This window comes from Bombina bombina, chromosome 6 (assembly GCF_027579735.1).
Source record: "Bombina bombina isolate aBomBom1 chromosome 6, aBomBom1.pri, whole genome shotgun sequence".
NCBI lineage: Eukaryota > Metazoa > Chordata > Amphibia > Anura > Bombinatoridae > Bombina > Bombina bombina.
This window is the reverse complement of record NC_069504.1, coordinates 634,311,555-634,331,953: the sequence shown is the minus strand read 5'-3', so window position 1 is coordinate 634,331,953 and position 20,399 is coordinate 634,311,555.

Genomic DNA, 20,399 nt, shown 5'->3' with positions numbered 1-20,399 from the left:
AAAACAACCAAAAAACAGCCACTGCTTTCTGTGTTAACATTTATGTGAAAAGATCCCATTAATAAATTTCAATTCTGGAACTGGAGATAAGAGAGGTTTCTGTGGACATTTGTAACTGTGGCCTTTCATGTGCAAAGAAGCATCTCTCTATAATAACTATTCATAATACAAATGTTTAAATGGGTATATGTCTAGAGCGCCTAACTTGACGGAGGCTAGGATACAGAATATTAAAGGTATTAAAAGTATTGAGGATTTTCTAAATGTGTAGCATATTTATTACATATCAATTGCAATCATACAGGTTAGTACATATCACTTAAAGCTAGTACATAGCAGTTAAAAATACATAGCAATTAAAAAAGGTTAAAAGATTGGTGCTTAAAAAACAGCTTTTAAGACGACAGGTTTAAAAAACATGGATCCATGCATATATTTAATACTGTGCAAAAACAATCTAGAACTTGTGCTCAAGGTATAGGTCTTGATTAGTATGTCCTGACTGATGTGTAAGGCTTACACAAATGCTATTTGACCTTGGCCTGGTACAGCAATGGGCCACTAATGTTGTATCCAAATGGTGTGCATACTGTCTGATCTATCCTAACATCCTTGAAGTGGCCAAATTAGTGTATATCTTGTGGTTATAAGTTGAAAAGTACAGCTGAATCAAACAGTGAAATAGTGTCTAGAAAATGTAAATCCCAAAGAAGGTGAAACTTCCAAAATAAACTTCCACTTAGATCCAAGCCGGTGATGATGTGTAAAAAAAAACTGCTGATATCAGATTGCTGATATAAAAATAGGTGAAAAAATATGTATGAAAAAAATCTCAACAATCAAAAATAAAATAAAAATATTAAAAATGATAAAACATGTGAGGTTATACAAATAGAAGTGTTTCAAATTAGATTCAAATTCCTTGTGATGAGAGTCTGCAGCCCTACTGCTGGGACCTCAATTAGATATCCAGATTCCCTGAAAGGCTGTGCTGCTCTTTGGTGAATCCCTCTGTGAAAGATAGTCAAAATAGTGTAGTTCGTTGGGGTTCAAGTGTAATTTAAGAATAAGGCTTACCAGATAATCGGTCAACGCGTTTCGGACTCTCACAGGCCTTTCTCAAGACTCAGTCTTGCTATGTACTGGTTTTAAGTGTTATGTACTAACCTGTATGATTCTAAGTGATATGTAATAAATATGCTACACATTTAGAAAATCCTCAATACCTTTAATACCTTTAATAATCTGTATCCTAGCCTCCGTCAAGTTAAACGTTCTGGACATATACCCATTTACTTTAGATCCTTAGTTGACGGCTAGGAGTCAACACACCCGGAGCCTATAGGATACACCAACACAGGTGCTAGGTTTATACATAGATTTCTCATAATACAAATGTTTCCCTTGTTCTATTCTACAAAGTCTCTGTTTCAAGGAAGCACATTTTTAATGCATTATAAATTTATATATGTTTGTAGGCAGTTCTCACTTTTTAAAAAACCTACAGCTTTTTATAAACCAGTGACTGCAAATTATAGCAATAAAACAAGTTCAAATTAGGACTCTGCTATAGCAGATGCACTCAGTAACTTTTTTTTATGTTGAAAATAGCTCCAAATTATCTTACAGGCTAAGTGATTGCCCTCATTTTAAAGCTCTATTACACTCCCTCTCCATCAGCTCTTTAAAGGGATAGTGTACAGTAATTTTCATATAACTGCATGTAATAGACACTACTATAAGGAAGAATATGCACAGATACTGATCTAAAAATCCAGTATAAAACCTTTTTAAAAACTTACTTAGAAGCTCCCAGTGCTGTTGATGAAGTTAGGCTAGGACACCTAGTGAAAGGGGCTTTGAAAGCAGAACAAGCAGACAGTCCCCCCTCCTCTGCATAGGAAAAGACAAATTAAACTAACAGGACAAAGGAGGAATCTACATCTGATACTTTGGGACTCAGTTAGGAGCCTGAAAATAAGCACCATGTTATTAAAAATTTGCATTGCAGTACCATACATTGTTACAAGAACACTCCCAGATGGGCTATATAAATGGATCATCTACAAAACATTTATGCCAAGAAAATTCTAGTGCACAATGTCCCTTTAAGTCTTGATTTCTCTAAGAGACCTGAGACCTCCACATCCCCACTACAACTAACCACCCGAGACATGCCAAACAATGCCCTAGACAGCTCATATTAACTTCCATACTGCCCACACACCATACCAGTCTCTGTTTTTGAAAAATTAAAATGGTAAGAAGCATGCTAGGGAAAAAAAATGTTACCAGGAACAGTGGCAGAAAAAATAACCATCAGAATTTAAGCTACACTGTCCATTTCCCTCCTATCTGCTTTGTTAGTCGTACCTGAATGCTAAAATGGATCCATTAGGAGAAATCTGCTGTTGCAAGATTTTTTTTATAGTGACTGTATTACAGCATAGTTAAAATAATTTGAAAAATTGAGGTAATTTAATTCCACCAGAAAGCATATTTTGGTCCAGATTACAAGTGGAGCGGAATTTTGCGCTTCCTCTATAGTGATGTCGCGAACCTAAAATTTTGCAATCGTGAACGCGAACTTCCGCAAAAGTTCACGAATCGGCGAACCGGGCGAACCGCCATAGACTTCAATAGGCAGGCAAATTTTAAAACCCACAGGGACTCTTTCTGGCCACAAAAGTGATGGAAAAGTTGTTTCAAGGGGACTAAGACCTGGACTGTGGTATGCCGGAGGGGGATCCATGGCAAACTCCCATGGAAAATTACATAGTTGATGCAGAGTCTGGTTTTAATCCATAAAGGGCATAAATCACCTAACATTCCTAAATTGTTTGGAATAACATGCTTTAAAACATCAGGTATGATGTTGTATCGTTCAGGTAGTTTAAGGGTTTTTTTTTTTTTTAAAATGTACACTACTGTTTTAGCAGATATGACTTGCACTGGTGTGACACTGTGCCCTGGCAGGACCTGCAACGCACATGTGTGAGGGAAAACTGACTGCTATCATTTCACAGTAAAAAAAGGTTGTTTTTTTTTTTAAATGTATGTACACTACTGTTTTAGTAGATATGACTTGCACTGGTGTGACACTGTGCCCTGGCAGGACCTGGAACGCACACGTGTGAGGGAAAGTGACTGCTATTATTTCACAGTAAAAAAAGGTTGTTTTTTTTTTAAAATGTATGTACACTACTGTTTTAGTAGATATGACTTGCACTGGTGTGACACTGTGCCCTGGCAGGACCTGGAGCGCACACGTGTGAGGGAAACTGACTGCTATTATTTCACAATAAAAAAGCTATTTTTTTTTAAATGTATGTACACTACTGTTTTAGCAGATATGACTTGCACTGGTGTGACACTGTGCCCTGGCAGGACCTGGAACTCACACGTGTGAGGGAAACTGACTGCTATTATTTCACAGTAAAAAAAAGGTTGTTTTTTTTTTAAATGTATGTACACTACTGTTTTAGCAGATATGACTTGCACTGGTGTGACACTGTGCCCTCGCAGGACCTGAAACGCACACGTGTGAAGGAAACTGACTGCTATTATTTCAAATTAAAAAAAGTTTTTTTTGTTTTTTTTTTAAATGTACACTGCTGTTTTAGCAGATATGACTTGCACTGGTGTCACACTGTGCCCTGGCAGGACCTGAAACGCACACGTGTGAAGGAAACTGACTGCTATTATTTCAAATTAAAAAAAAACATAATTTATGCTTACCTGATAAATTCCTTTCTTCTGTAGTGTGATCAGTCCACGGGTCATCATTACTTCTGGGATATTACTCCTCCCCAACAGGAAGTGCAAGAGGATTCACCCAGCAGAGCTGCATATAGCTCCTCCCCTCTACGTCACACCCAGTCATTCGACCAAGGACCAACGAGAAAGGAAAAGCCAAGGGTGAAGTGGTGACTGGAGTATAAATTAAAAAATATTTACCTGCCTTAAAAACAGGGCGGGCCGTGGACTGATCACACTACAGAAGAAAGGAATTTATCAGGTAAGCATAAATTATGTTTTCTTCTGTTAAGTGTGATCAGTCCACGGGTCATCATTACTTCTGGGATACCAATACCAAAGCAAAAGTACACGGATGACGGGAGGGATAGGCAGGCTCTTTATACAGAAGGAACCACTGCCTGAAGAACCTTTCTCCCAAAAATAGCCTCCGATGAAGCAAAAGTGTCAAATTTGTAAAATTTGGAAAAAGTATGAAGCGAAGACCAAGTTGCAGCCTTGCAAATCTGTTCAACAGAGGCCTCATTCTTGAAGGCCCAAGTGGAAGCCACAGCTCTAGTAGAATGAGCTGTAATTCTTTCAGGAGGCTGCTGTCCAGCAGTCTCATAAGCTAAACGAATTATGCTACGAAGCCAAAAAGAAAGAGAGGTAGCGGAAGCTTTTTGACCTCTCCTCTGCCCAGAGTAAATGACAAACAGAGAAGACGTTTGTCGAAATTCCTTAGTTGCCTGTAAGTAAAATTTTAGAGCACGGACTACATCCAGGTTGTGCAGTAGACGTTCCTTCTTTGAAGAAGGATTTGGGCATAAAGAAGGAACAACAATCTCTTGATTGATATTCCTGTTAGTAACTACCTTAGGTAAGAACCCAGGTTTAGTACGCAGGACTACCTTATCCGAATGAAAAATCAAATAAGGAGAATCACAATGTAAGGCTGATAATTCAGAGACTCTTCGAGCCGAGGAAATAGCCATTAAAAATAGAACTTTCCAAGATAACAACTTTATATCAATGGAATGAAGGGGTTCAAACGGAACGCCCTGTAAAACATTAAGAACAAGGTTTAAAACTCCATGGTGGAGCAACAGTTTTAAACACAGGCTTAATTCTGGCCAAAGCCTGACAAAAAGCCTGGACGTCAGGAACTTCTGACAGACGTTTGTGTAACAGAATGGACAGAGCTGAGATCTGTCCCTTTAATGAACTAGCAGATAAACCCTTTTCTAAACCTTCTTGTAGAAAAGACAATATCCTAGGAATCCTAACCTTACTCCAAGAGTAACCTTTGGATTCACACCAATATAGGTATTTACGCCATATCTTATGGTAAATCTTTCTGGTAACAGGTTTCCTAGCCTGTATTAAGGTATCAATAACTGACTCAGAAAATCCACGTCTTGATAAAATCAAGCTTTCAATTTCCAAGCAGTCAGCTTCAGAGAAGTTAGATTTTGATGTTTGAAGGGACCCTGTATCAGAAGGTCCTGTTTCAGAGGTAGAGACCAAGGTGGACAGGATGACATGTCCACCAGGTCTGCATACCAAGTCCTGCGTGGCCACGCAGGTGCTATTAGAATCACTGATGCTCTCTCTTGTTTGATTCTGGCAATCAATCGAGGAAGCAACGGGAAGGGTGGAAACACGTAAGCCATCCTGAAGTCCCAAGGTGCTGTCAGAGCATCTATCAGGACTGCTCCTGGATCCCTGGATCTGGACCCGTAACGAGGAAGCTTGGCGTTCTGTCGAGACGCCATGAGATCTATCTCTGGTTTGCCCCAACGTCGAAGTATTTGGGCAAAGACCTCCGGATGAAGTTCCCACTCCCCCGGATGAAAAGTCTGACGACTTAAGAAATCCGCCTCCCAGTTCTCCACTCCCGGGATGTGGATTGCCGACAGGTGGCAAGAGTGAGACTCTGCCCAGCAAATTATCTTTGATACTTCCATCATAGCTAGGGAGCTTCTTGTCCCTCCCTGATGGTTGATGTAAGCTACAGTCGTGATGTTGTCCGACTGAAACCTGATGAACCCCCGAGTTGTCAACTGGGGCCAAGCCAGGAGGGCATTGAGAACTGCTCTCAATTCCAGAATGTTTATTGGCAGGAGACTCTCCTCCTGACTCCATTGTCCCTGAGCCTTCAGAGAATTCCAGACGGCACCCCAACCTAGAAGGCTGGCGTCTGTTGTTACAATTGTCCAGTCTGGTCTGCTGAATGGCATCCCCCTGGACAGATGTGGCCGAGAAAGCCACCATAGAAGAGAATTTCTGGTCTCTTGATCCAGATTCAGAGAAGGGGATAAGTCTGAGTAATCCCCATTCCACTGACTTAGCATGCACAGTTGCAGTGGTCTGAGGTGTAAGCGTGCAAAGGGTACTATGTCCATTGCCGCTACCATTAAGCCGATTACCTCCATGCATTGAGCCACTGACGGGTGTTGAATGGAATGAAGGGTGCGGCAAGCACTTTGAAGTCTTGTTAGCCTGTCCTCTGTCAGGTAAATCTTCATTTCTACAGAATCTATAAGAGTCCCCAGGAAGGGAACTCTTGTGAGTGGAACGAGTGAACTTTTCTTTTCGTTCACCTTCCATCCATGTGACCTTAGAAATGCCAGCACTAACTCTGTATGAGACTTGGCAGTTTGAAAGCTTGAAGCTTGTATCAGAATGTCGTCTAGGTATGGAGCTACCGAGATTCCCCGCGGTCTTAGTACTGCCAGAAGAGCACCCAGAACCTTTGTGAAGATTCTTGGAGCTGTAGCCAATCCGAATGGAAGAGCCACAAACTGGTAATGCCTGTCTAGGAAGGCAAACCTTAGGTACCGATATGATCTTTGTGAATCGGTATGTGAAGGTAAGCATCTTTTAAATCTACAGTGGTCATGTATTGACCCTCTTGGATCATAGGTAAAATTGTCCGAATAGTCTCCATCTTGAACGATGGAACTCTTAGGAATTTGTTTAGGATCTTTAAGTCCAGGATTGGTCTGAAAGTTCCCTCTTTTTTGGGAACCACAAACAGATTTTGAGTAAAACCCCTGTCCCTGTTCCGATCGTGGAACTGGATGGATTACTCCCATTAACAAGAGCTCTTGTACGCAGCGTAGAAACGCCTCTTTCTTTGTCTGGATTGTTGACAATCTTGACAGATGAAATCTCTCTCTTGGAGGAGAGTATTTGAAGTCCAGAAGGTATCCCTGAGATATTATCTCTAGCGCCCAGGGATCCTGAACATCTCTTGCCCAAGCCTGGGCGAAGAGAGAAAGTCTGCCCCCCACTAGATCCGATCCCGGATCGGGGGCCCTCAATTCATGCTGTTTTAGGGGCAGCAGCAGGTTTCCTAGTCTGCTTGCCCTTGTTCCAGGACTGGTTAGGTTTCCAGCCTTGTCTGTAGCGAGCAACAGCTCCTTCCTGTTTTGGTGCAGAGGAAGTTGATGCTGCTCCTGCTTTGAAATTACGAAAGGAACGAAAATTAGACTGTCTAGTCTTGGCTTTGGCTTTGTCCTGAGGCAGGGCATGGCCTTTACCTCCTGTAATGTCAGCGATAATCTCTTTCAACCCGGGCCCGAATAAGGTCTGCCCTTTGAAAGGTATATTAAGCAATTTAGACTTAGAAGTAACATCAGCTGACCAGGATTTTAGCCACAGCGCCCTGCGTGCCTGAATGGCGAATCCTGAATTCTTCGCCGTAAGTTTAGTAAGATGTACTACGGCCTCCGAAATGAATGAATTAGATAGTTTAAGGACTCTAAGCCTGTCCGTAATGTCGTCCAGAGTAGCTGAACCAATGTTCTCTTCCAGAGACTCAATCCAGAATGCCGCTGCAGCCGTGATCGGCGCAATGCATGCAAGGGGTTGCAATATAAAACCTTGTTGAACAAACATTTTCTTAAGGTAACCTCTAACTTTTTATCCATTGGATCTGAAAAAGCACAGCTATCCTCCACCGGGATAGTGGTACGCTTAGCTAAGATAGAAACTGCTCCCTCCACCTTAGGGACCGTTTGCCATAAGTCCCTTGTGGTGGCGTCTATTGGAAACATTTTTCTAAATATCGGAGGGGGTGAGAACGGCACACCGGGTCTATCCCACTCCTTAGTAACAATTTCAGTAAGTCTCTTAGTATAGGAAAAACCTCAGTACTCGTCGGTACGCAAAATATTTATCCAACCTACACATTTTCTCTGGTATTGCAACTGTGTTACAATCATTCAGAGCCGCTAACACCTCCCTAGTAATACACGGAGGTTTTCCAGTTTTAAATTTAAAATTTGAAATATCTGAATCCAGTCTGTTTGGATCAGAACCGTCACCCACAGAATGAAGTTCTCCGTCCTCATGTTCTGCCACCTGTGATGCAGTGTCTGACATGGCCCTAATATTATCAGCGCACTCTGTTCTCACCCCAGAGTGATCACGCTTACCTCTTAGTTCTGGTAATTTAGCCAAAACCTCAGTCATAACAGTAGCCATATCCTGTAATGTGATTTGTAATGGCCGCCCAGATGTACTCGGCGCTACAATATCACGCACCTCCCTCTGAGCGGGAGATGTAGGTACTGACACGTGAGGCGAGTTAGTCGGCATAACTCTCCCCTCGTTGTTTGGTGAAATTTGTTCAATTTGTACAGATTGACTTTTATTTAAAGTAGCCTCAATACAGTTAGTACATAAATTTCTATTGGGCTCCACTTTGGCATTGCAACAAATGACACACTAGCAAATAAACTTGCAACTTGGAAATACAATTCAATTAGAATAATATTAAAACGTACTGTGCCTTTAAGAAGCACAGAAGATCTATGACAGTTGAAAATTAATAAATTGAAACAGTTATAGCCTCAATCCTTGTAAACAACACAACTTTAGCAAAGGTTTAATCCCATTAGCAAAGATAACAAATTCTGAAAGCAGGAAACAAATTACAGAATAAACGTTTTTTATCTCAGTCAAACTATAATTCTCACAGCTCTGCTGAGAGAAATTACCTCCCTCAAAATAAGTTTTGAAGACCCCTGAGCTCTGTAGAGATGAACCGGATCATGCAGGGAATACAATGAGTTGCTGACTGAAATATTTGATGCATAGAAAAAGCGCCAAAAAACGGCCCCTCCCCCTCACACACAGCAGTGAGGGAGAACAGAAACTGTCAGAAAAACAGATTAAGCAACTGCCAAGTGGAAAAATAGTGCCCAAACATTTATTCACACAGTACCTCAGCAAATGAAAACGATTTTACATTCCAGCAAAAACGTTAAACTAATCTCTAGTTATTAAACAGCTTTATGTATTTCTTACAGTGTAATTCTAGTGAAGTACCATTCCCCAGAATACTGAAGTGTAAAGTATACATACATGACATTATATCGGTATGGCAGGATTTTCTCATCAATTCCATTGTCAGAAAATAAAAACTGCTACATACCTCTATGCAGATTCATCTACCCGCTGTCCCCTGATCTGAAGTTTACCTCACTCCTCAGATGGCCGAGAACAGCAATATGATCTTAACTACTCCGGCTAAATCATAGCAAAACTCTGGTAGATTCTTCTTCAAACTCTGCCAGAGAGGTAATAACACACTCCGGTGCTATTTTAAAATAACAAACTTTTGATTGAAGATATAAACTAAGTATAATCACCATAGTCCTCTCACACATCCTATCTAGTCGTTGGGTGCAAGAGAATGACTGGGAGTGACGTAGAGGGGAGGAGCTATATGCAGCTCTGCTGGGTGAATCCTCTTGCACTTCCTGTTGGGGAGGAGTAATATCCCAGAAGTAATGATGACCCGTGGACTGATCACACTTAACAGAAGAAAGGTTGTTTTTTTTTTTTTAAATGTACACTACTGTTTTAGCAGTTATGACTTGCACTGGTGTCACACTGTGCCCTGGCAGGACCTCAAATGCACATGTGTGAAGGAAAATGACTGCTATTATTTTAAATTAAAAAAAGTTTTTTTTTTTTTTTTTAAATGTACACTACTGTTACACCAGATATGAGTGGTGGCACTGGGCAAGTGGGCACAGTATACGCTGTGAGCCTGAGCTGGCAGGCAGGCTGCAATTAGATTACACAGGGAAGAAAAAAAAAAGCAGACTGATGTTCTAGCCCTAAAAAGGGCTTTTTGGGGTGCTGTCCTTACAGCAGAGATCAGATGAGTCCTTCAGGACTGTAGTGGACACTGAATACACTAGCCTAGCTATCGATTTCCCTATTAAATCAGCAGCAGCTACACTGTCCCTCCTCTCACTAAGAATGCAGGCTCCGAATTAATCTAAAATGGATGCTGTCCAGGAGGTGGGAGGGTCTGGGAGGGAGTGTCTGCTGCTGATTGGCTGGAATGTGTCTTGTGACTGTGAGCTACAGGGTCAAAGTTTACTCAATGATGACAAATAGGGGGCGGATAGAACATCGCATATGTTTGCCGTCCGCTGAGAACGCGAACATGCTATGTTCGCTGCGAACTATTCGCGGCAGAACTGTTCGCAACATCACTATTCCTCTACAGCGCTAACTCCGCTAGAATTGAGCTTTTTGCGCTAGTTGGGTTGCGCTCATATTACAAGTTGAAAGTAAACTGTTTTTGCTCTAGAAGTAACCAACTAGTGCAAAAATCTGAACTTAGAATATTACGTGTGCATTTATAAATTCCAGCCTAGAAGTCAATGGAAAAAAAGTGTTAAAAAAAACACTCTCATGCATGATTGCGTATTCTCATTTGCGCAAACCCAACATGAAAATACTATTTTTTTTTTATATTTTAATGTCCTTACATAACTGAATATGTTCTTTTTATTAAATACATATTTCTACATATATCTTATGTATTTTTGCACAAATATATATTTATACCTATATACTGTATTTAGATGATTATATATATATGTATAGATATATAGAACATATTCTGCTATGTGCAGAACATTGGAATGTGAAATATTTACAGTAAGCCCATAGTTAAAACCTATACTAAATACGAATATTGCAAAAATACGTTTTTTCACGTTTTTATCTACTTAACGACAAAGGGCTCTAATGCACTTGTATATATGTCTGTATGCATACATATGTATTTATGTGTTTATATATGTATATATGTCTGTAAATACATATATACACAAATAAATACATAAATACATATGTACATATATATATATAAATATATATATATATATATATATATACACACATACATATTTAGCAATATATATTTATGTATCTCAATGTTAACCCCTTAACGACGCATGTCGTTTAGGGTACGTCCCACACAAACTGGTCTTTAAAGACCAGAGACGTACCCTGTACAACATTAGGGTTTAAAGTGGCTGGAAGCGATCCTGATCGCTTCCAGCCGTTTTCAAGGTATTGCCGTAATGCCTTCGATATTGAGGCATCACTGCAATACCTTTTTTCCCAAGACCAATGCAGAGAGGGCCACTCTGTGGCCCTCTCTGCACCGGTAGTGATGGAGCTGATCGTTGGTGGGTGGGAGCAGCTGCAGGGAGGCGGGTGGGCGGCCCATCACTACCCGGCATCCGGTTCCTGAATGTGCAATGTGCACGTCGGGTGCCGGGAGCGTGCGAGGGGGCCTGTAGAGAGCGCGTGCGCGCACATGTGTGCGCGCGATTGCGCAACAACCACTGCCACCAATGAATGGGAGAGTGCAGATTGGGAGAGAGGGAGATGGAGGGGGGAATTAATGATCAACAGGATCTGGGAGGGGGAGAGGGAGAGGGGTATTGAGGGGGGGCAGCTACACTACAGAAAAATGTAAATTACATAAAAAAAAATTAAAAATTATTTTTTGGAGGCAAATTGGGTACTGGCAAACAGCTGCCAGTACCCAAGATGGCAACAAATAGATAGTGGGAAAGGGTTATAGAGCTGCTTGGGGTGATCAGAGAGGTTGGGGGCTAAGGGTGGGTCCATCACAGCTAAACAGAATAAAAAATAATAATAATAAAAAAAAAAAGCCTTTTGTTTTAGTACTGGCAGAATTTCTGCCAGTACTAAAGATGGCGTGGACAATTGTGGGGTGGGGGAGGGAAGAGAGATATATATGTCTGCTATTTCTGAACAAAGGGGATCCCAGAGAAGCATTTACAACCATTTGTGCCATGATTGCACAAGCTGTTTGTATATAAATTCAGTAAGAAACCCAAAGTTAGTGAAAAAGTGAACAATTTTTTTTTATTTCATCGAATTTGATGGGGAAATGGTGGCATGAAATATATCAAAATGGACCTAGATCAATACTTTGGGTTGTCTACTAAAAAAAAAAATATATTCATGTCAAAGGATATTCAGGGATTCCTGACAGATATCAGTGTTCCAATGCAACTATAGCTAGATCAATACTTTGGGTTGTCTACTACACTACCCTAAAGCTAAAATTAACCCTACAAGCTCCGTAATTAACCCCTTCACTGCAGGGCAGACATACAATTGTCATGCGCAGCAGCATTTAGCGGCCTTCTAATTACCAAAAAGTAATGCCACAGCCATAAATGTCTACTATTTCTGAACAAAGGGGATCCCAGAGAAACATTTACAACCATTTGTGCCATAATTGCACAACTTGTTTGTAAATAATTTCAGTGAGTAACCTAAAGTTTGTGAAACAGTTTGAGAACATTTTTTTTTATATGATCGCATTTGGCGGTGACATGGTGTCATGAAATATACCAAAATGGACCTAGATCAATACTTTGGGTTGTCTACAAAAAAAAAATATATATTCATGTCAAAGGATATTCAGGGATTCCTGACAGATATCAGTGTTCCAATGCAACTATAGCTAGTTTTGAAAAAAAAAAAGTGGTTTGGAAATAGCAAAGTGCTACTTGTATTTATTGCCCTCTAACTTGCTAAAAAAGCAAAGAACATGTAAACATTGGGTATTTCTAAACTCAGGACAAAATTTAGAAACTATTTAGCATGGGTGTTTTTTGGTGGTTGTAGATGTGTAACAGATTTTGGGGGTCAAAGTTAGAAAAAGTGTGTTTTTTTCCATTTTGTCCTCATATTTTATAAAGAAAATTATGGTAAATTATAAAATATGATGAAAATAATGGAATCTTTTGAAAGTCCTTTTAATGGCGAGAAAAACTGTATATAATATGTGTGGGTGCAGTAAATGAGTAAGAGGAAAATTAAGGCTAAACACAAACACTGCAGAAATGTAAAAATAGCCCTGGTCCTTAAGGGAAAGAAACTGAAAAATGGCCTTGTCCTTAAGGGGTTAATGCCGTTTGCCGGCTTTTTTTTTTTCTTACACCCGAGATCTCATGTCTGAGCCCTTATAACTTTTAATAATATATATTTTTTTTTAATAATTTTTAGCGTAACTGTACTTTGTAATGCATTTTTTATGTGTTTTGCACAACTTTTATGTTTCACAAAACAGTTAACAGAGCTCTGAGATCATGGTAATGATTGTAGCTTAATTCGCAATTGCCCACACGCGATCACATTTACATTCAACTTGTAATACGAGCAGTAAGCCCAATGAGTGCAAACCCTTGTGATACACTCCTTATCGCTCAAGCTAAAATGATTGTAATCCTCTGTTAATCCTCTGCAATCCTCTGTTAATCTAGCCCTTATTTGTGCATATACATATACACAGAATCCGCCTGGTAGGCCCATTGTGTCGGCAAGGGGCTCTCTACTACAGCCACTGGCAGAATTTGTAGACTCCTTTCTACAACCATGGGTGAAACAACAGAAGTCGTATATACGAGATTCTTCAGACTTTATGGCCCAGATACTACAGCTCACCGAGATAAAATCATCAGATGTTCTAGCCACACTTGACGTCTCAAGTTTATATACGGTTATCCCACAGTCCTCAGGCATAGCAGCAGTAGCCAAGTGTCTTAGACGTACTCCATACATTGGTCCTCCGGAGGAGGTTCTCATTGAGCTGCTTGACATCTGTCTTTCTGAAAACTATTTCCGATTTGATAGGATCTATTATTTGCAAATTTCAGGAACGGCGATGGGGTCAAACGTGGCCCCATCGCTGGCCAACCTCTTTATGGCTGAGTATGAGGTAAACTCCATGAAAGTGTTTGAGAAACAAGAGATCAAGTATTATTGTCGATATATCGACGATCTGTTCCTGATTTGGCAAGACAGTTTAGAGTCACTCAAGTTGTGGATCAACACACTTAACGAAATGGACAGCACCATCAGATTTAGCTCTACTATCAGTTTTGATAAGGTGGACTATCTTGATGTGAGAGTCTACAAGTCAGACACTGGATTGGGAACCACACTGTACAAAAAAGATACTGATCGAAATTCCATTCTACATGCGAAGAGCTGTCATCAGCCCAATCTGATTAGGAACATTCCTAAAGCTCAGTATCAACGTGTGATCCGGAACAATACAGATGAAGAGAAATGTGCAACCCAACTGGTAGAAATGACACAGCGTTTCAAGGACAGAGGATACAATCGCAAAGTTCTCACTGAGATGTTGACACTGGCTAATACTCATGAACCTAGTGGAACATCAGAACAGATGCAAACACAACAAATGACATTTGTGACCACATACACACCTGATAAAAACCTGATTGTGAAAACCTTGAAAGATGAGTGGAAACTACTAGAGGCTGATCATACATTGCCATTTAAGAAATGGCCCGTACCACGGATTGGTTATAGGAGGGGTCGTAACCTACGGGATCTACTGATGAGGACGGACTTAACCGACAATACACAAAAGACTTGGCTTGGGAAGAAAACTGGATGCTACAGATGTCTCGGTTGCGTAACTTGCAACGCAATGATTACTGGTACACAATGTCAACATCCTGAACGGAGGAAGAAATATAGAATCAAGTATGCTCTGACCTGTACCACTACACACATTATATATCTATTGAACTGTCCATGTGGCAAGTTTTACATTGGTAAGACCAATGATGATACCAGAACGAGGATGGCCAACCATAGGTACAGCATTAGGACAGCTATCAACAAGGGAAAATCTGATCAACCTGTGGCACGCCACTTTATGGAGTCCGGACATTCTGTCACCGATATGAGGTTTAGGATTATTGACCATGTTCCTAAATTAAGAAGAGGAGGTGACAGAGCAACTATCCTCTTGAAGAAAGAGGCAAGATGGATTTACGAACTTGGAACCACACAACCAAGAGGCCTCAATGTTCACACTGGTTGGCAATGCTATCTCTAAGCTAATTTAGTTCATGAGAGAATCCGTCTGAATTGACTTATGAGCCTATCCAGCCGAGTTATTTTACAATGAGAGTCCATGATTTAATTGCTGAGAGATGTCTTATGATTTTTTAGTACTAGTTTTTGGTACTAATTTTTTTGGCAATTTTTTTGGCAATTTTCACACATTTTTGGTAACCTTTTTGAATTTTTGAACTTTTTGAAATGTTTTTGATATCTCTCTCTTTTTGAAGAACTTTTGAAGAATTTTTGATATTTGATATTTATTCTTGATGTACCAGCTGTTCTTGATACACTATCTGTGGTCATCCTATATAATATTTCTATAAATGTTTCTTCTTATATAGTCTCTATTTGTTCCCATAGACTACAATCTATACATTGCTGTTTTTAAATTATTTTAAACTCTTCACATTCTTGGGCCCACTGTTAACTTTGGGTGTATTATTTCATTACCTGCCATTTGAGTTGGATATGGCTTATGATCAACTTTTTTTTGGTTGTAGCTTTATTCTCTAGATCGTGACGTGAGTGGTCCGATCATTGGTCTGGTCACCATTAGATTTTACTCTTTGTGAGACTTGAGAGAAGGTCTCTTTCTTATAACAGGGTAGCCTCCCACGCTAACTTTAGCCTCATAGTGTGCTAGAGATCGCCCATTTTTTGAGGGCTTATAGCTGTTTTTGATATTGGTGTGTTTTCGAATCACGGATAAGTTGGTATTGTGGTAGGGATCTTCTCACTTGTTGGGTAGCGTATGTGTGATTCTATACAGTTTATAGACTATTTTTACTTTCATTTGTATGTTATTTTTGAGCAGCACTGCACTATATTATATACATTAAATATTTAACATATCACTATTATGTATCTAAACGGCTTTGAATATTTGGGCATGATCTTCGGTACGTGTAAGTTTCTGAGGGATTGTGTTGTTGTGCACACATGAGTGTTGCCTTTTGAATATTTTGTTTGCTGTGATAATGTTTTGCGGCGATTTGACGATGTTGTATTGACCGTGTCATCATATGAGACTGATGCACATTTGTACTTATATTTGTATTTATAATTGTTTATTTCTATACCACGCTGCGGTTTAGCTATGACAGGATAAGTTCTGACATCTTCTACCCGAGCTCTATTTATCAGCTTATGTTTTTGCAGAAGGAGTGTGACACCGGATTGGTAGATGTGGGGTATGTGGCTCCGGATAGCTGTCTCACTGGATGTGCCTATGTGCCGGCTTAGGGATAATTACATTGGCTGGTTGATGATGACGTCCTGCCTATCTGATACGTGGGCGCGGTTTCTCTATTCTTGATATGATTGGTCCCGACGGGGGTGTGCCAGTATTATGTTTGTGATTGGCCGCAGATGCCGGTGTTTTGTTTTTGTTTTTATTTTTATTTTTGTTTATGTTTACACTATTGGATCTGATCACGTTAAAGTGTCATGATATACTTGATAATCACATAAGACTTAGCATGCTATTTCATCTTTGTGATGGGGGCTGAGAATGTTAGTCGTTGACATTATGTTTCGTCTTGACTTTTACAAATTAGTGCTATATGTTATAGCCACACAAAGGGGGCTGGATCATAGACCCGTTTTTAGGTTGACCATTCAGGATTGGTGACCAAATTATGGTTTATGTGTGCACGGACCTGATTGGCCAATAAGGCTCTCTTTATAGAAAAGTCATGTTCCGTGTTGATAATTCTAATTTTGTTCTATTTCTAGAGTTGTGCATCACCTAGTGACACTTAGGGGACCCAGAATGTGGAGTTTATTTTAATTTTAATATGTTTATTTTTCACATCACCTCTTTACCACTAACACTTTTACCCTTAGCCTATCAGGCGGGCTTTTACAATACCACAGACCTATCAGAAGTTTTGTTCCTTCTGTCCTCACACTTTCATCTGTCTCATTGGTTTAATAATTGGGGGAGGGTTTCACTAGCCTTTATAAGGCTGCCATTTTTGATTTGTTGTTTGTCTGAGGAAGGGACTGTGTGTTGTCCCGAAACGTCACAGAATAAAGAGTGCTGTCACTGATGACTGAAGTCCAGCGAGTGCTTATTTGACCTTTGAAACTATTCACTATATAGATAGCACCCTGGCAGTTGCACATAGATGGTGAGAGTGCACACACCAACCAACAATATATATTTATCATAACTTGTGTAAGTGCACCCACATAGAGGTTGTCTTGGAGATCCTTCCCCTCTTTCTTTGTATAAAGATGACCTCCACTGATTCAACTATGAGTGATGTACCTATCACCACACAGGAGGATAGAAATGAGGACATCTTCACTTTTACTGATGAGGATGCTGAGAACATTCGATTTGGGTCTATAGAGGAACAACAAGTTGAGGAGTCCTATCAGTCCCTATATAACAACCTAATAAAATTAAAACAAAGAGAGATCGATCTGAACCTACATGGCACATACTTGTCTGATTATCACAAACGCAGAATGATCCCGAGAGGTTTCAGAATAAGAAATGTGCCTACCATTGGACGAGCCAATACAGAATTTTGCATTAACTGGAGCAAAATTCTTAACAAATGCTCCTTCGATCTCATGCTTCTGGTCATCAGAGAAGTGGGACGACTCCTCAAAGAGGTGAAAACTGAAATTACCATATATGAAGCTGAAAAATTGCCTAATCTCAGAATGGACACAGATACTGATTGGATAAGTAAATTGGAGATTCAAATCAGGACTTACAAACAAGAACTGATCGCGTTCAAGAACAGGAAATTACAGACTGTGAACCAGGACTACTCATACAAAACCATTTATAGATGGATGATGACACCAGATGATAGACGGGCGATACACCCACGACGTGAAAGAAGATTCACAAAGAAGAACATGACAACAATTGATTCCAGTTCTGGTGACAGTTCCGATCCAGAGAACAGCCAAGTGGTTATGGAAGGTACCCCCAGTGGTGTGACTACACGGTCCCGTGGTGGTGGTGGATACCAACAATGGGATAACTCTAGGAATGTGACATCCTTACCTCCTAGTTCTGGTAATCGTTTTTTAGGCCGAGGCAGAGGCCGCACACGAGGAGGGGGGGGCACTGCCCACCGCCCTCCAACACAGAAACAACCCCAAATATAGTCTTTAATATCAGCAGCCGGATACTCAATAAAACAGAGACTGACCTTTTGAATAAGGGCTTATCATTCGTACCTGCTACCAAAAAAGATGAATTCGACCTTTTCATAGATATCCAGAAATTTGGGCGAAATTTAAGGTTAAAGGAACACTTTGGGACCACTAGCGATGACATTGACAAATTTAAGCCCAAGGGACGTTTTGATCCACTGTCCAACAATCCAACGATTCACACGCTTGTCAATTATCTGACGGAACAAATATCAAAGCCATCCGGAAAACGGTGGACAGATAATTTGACTAGAGCAGAGAGAGAGGCGCTAAAATCCCTTCAACAAGACCCATCTATTGTGATACGCCCCGCCGATAAGGGCGGTGGGATTGTGGTCATGAACACCACTGACTACAAGGCGGAAATCATGAGACAACTATCGGACACAAACACATATCATCCTCTACCGTGTGACCCTACAGTGCAACTAAAAAAGAAAATTGATGTCACCTTGGAACGCTGGCTGAAGGAAGGTCTAATCACACAGAACCATTTTGGTTTCCTTAAAAGGGACTTCCCGGTGGTCCCTATATTATACACACTGCCCAAAATACATAAGGACACACAGAATCCGCCTGGTAGGCCCATTGTGTCGGCAAGGGGCTCTCTACTACAGCCACTGGCAGAATTTGTAGACTCCTTTCTACAACCATGGGTGAAACAACAGAAGTCGTATATACGAGATTCTTCAGACTTTATGGCCCAGATACTACAGCTCACCGAGATAAAATCATCAGATGTTCTAGCCACACTTGACGTCTCAAGTTTATATACGGTTATCCCACAGTCCTCAGGCATAGCAGCAGTAGCCAAGTGTCTTAGACGTACTCCATACATTGGTCCTCCGGAGGAGGTTCTCATTGAGCTGCTTGACATCTGTCTTTCTGAAAACTATTTCCGATTTGATAGGATCTATTATTTGCAAATTTCAGGAACGGCGATGGGGTCAAACGTGGCTTCATCGCTGGCCAACCTCTTTATGGCTGAGTATGAGGTAAACTCCATGAAAGTGTTTGAGAAACAAGAGATCAAGTATTATTGTCGATATATCGACGATCTGTTCCTGATTTGGCAAGACAGTTTAGAGTCACTCAAGTTGTGGATCAACACACTTAACGAAATGGACAGCACCATCAGATTTAGCTCTACTATCAGTTTTGATAAGGTGGACTATCTTGATGTGAGAGTCTACAAGTCAGACACTGGATTGGGAACCACACTGTACAAAAAAGATACTGATCGAAATTCCATTCTACATGCGAAGAGCTGTCATCAGCCCAATCTGATTAGGAACATTCCTAAAGCTCAGTATCAACGTGTGATCCGGAACAATACAGATGAAGAGAAATGTGCAACCCAACTGGTAGAAATGACACAGCGTTTCAAGGACAGAGGATACAATCGCAAAGTTCTCACTGAGATGTTGACACTGGCTAATACTCATGAACCTAGTGGAACATCAGAACAGATGCAAACACAACAAATGACATTTGTGACCACATACACACCTGATAAAAACCTGATTGTGAAAACCTTGAAAGATGAGTGGAAACTACTAGAGGCTGATCATACATTGCCATTTAAGAAATGGCCCGTACCACGGATTGGTTATAGGAGGGGTCGTAGCCTACGGGATCTACTGATGAGGACGGACTTAACCGACAATACACAAAAGACTTGGCTTGGGAAGAAAACTGGATGCTACAGATGTCTCGGTTGCGTAACTTGCAATGCAATGATTACTGGTACACAATGTCAACATCCTGAACGGAGGAAGAAATATAGAATCAAGTATGCTCTGACCTGTACCACTACACACATTATATATCTATTGAACTGTCCATGTGGCAAGTTTTACATTGGTAAGACCAATGATGATACCAGAACGAGGATGGCCAACCATAGGTACAGCATTAGGACAGCTATCAACAAGGGAAAATCTGATCAACCTGTGGCACGCCACTTTATGGAGTCCGGACATTCTGTCACCGATATGAGGTTTAGGATTATTGACCATGTTCCTAAATTAAGAAGAGGAGGTGACAGAGCAACTATCCTCTTGAAGAAAGAGGCAAGATGGATTTACGAACTTGGAACCACACAACCAAGAGGCCTCAATGTTCACACTGGTTGGCAATGCTATCTCTAAGCTAATTTAGTTCATGAGAGAATCCGTCTGAATTGACTTATGAGCCTATCCAGCCGAGTTATTTTACAATGAGAGTCCATGATTTAATTGCTG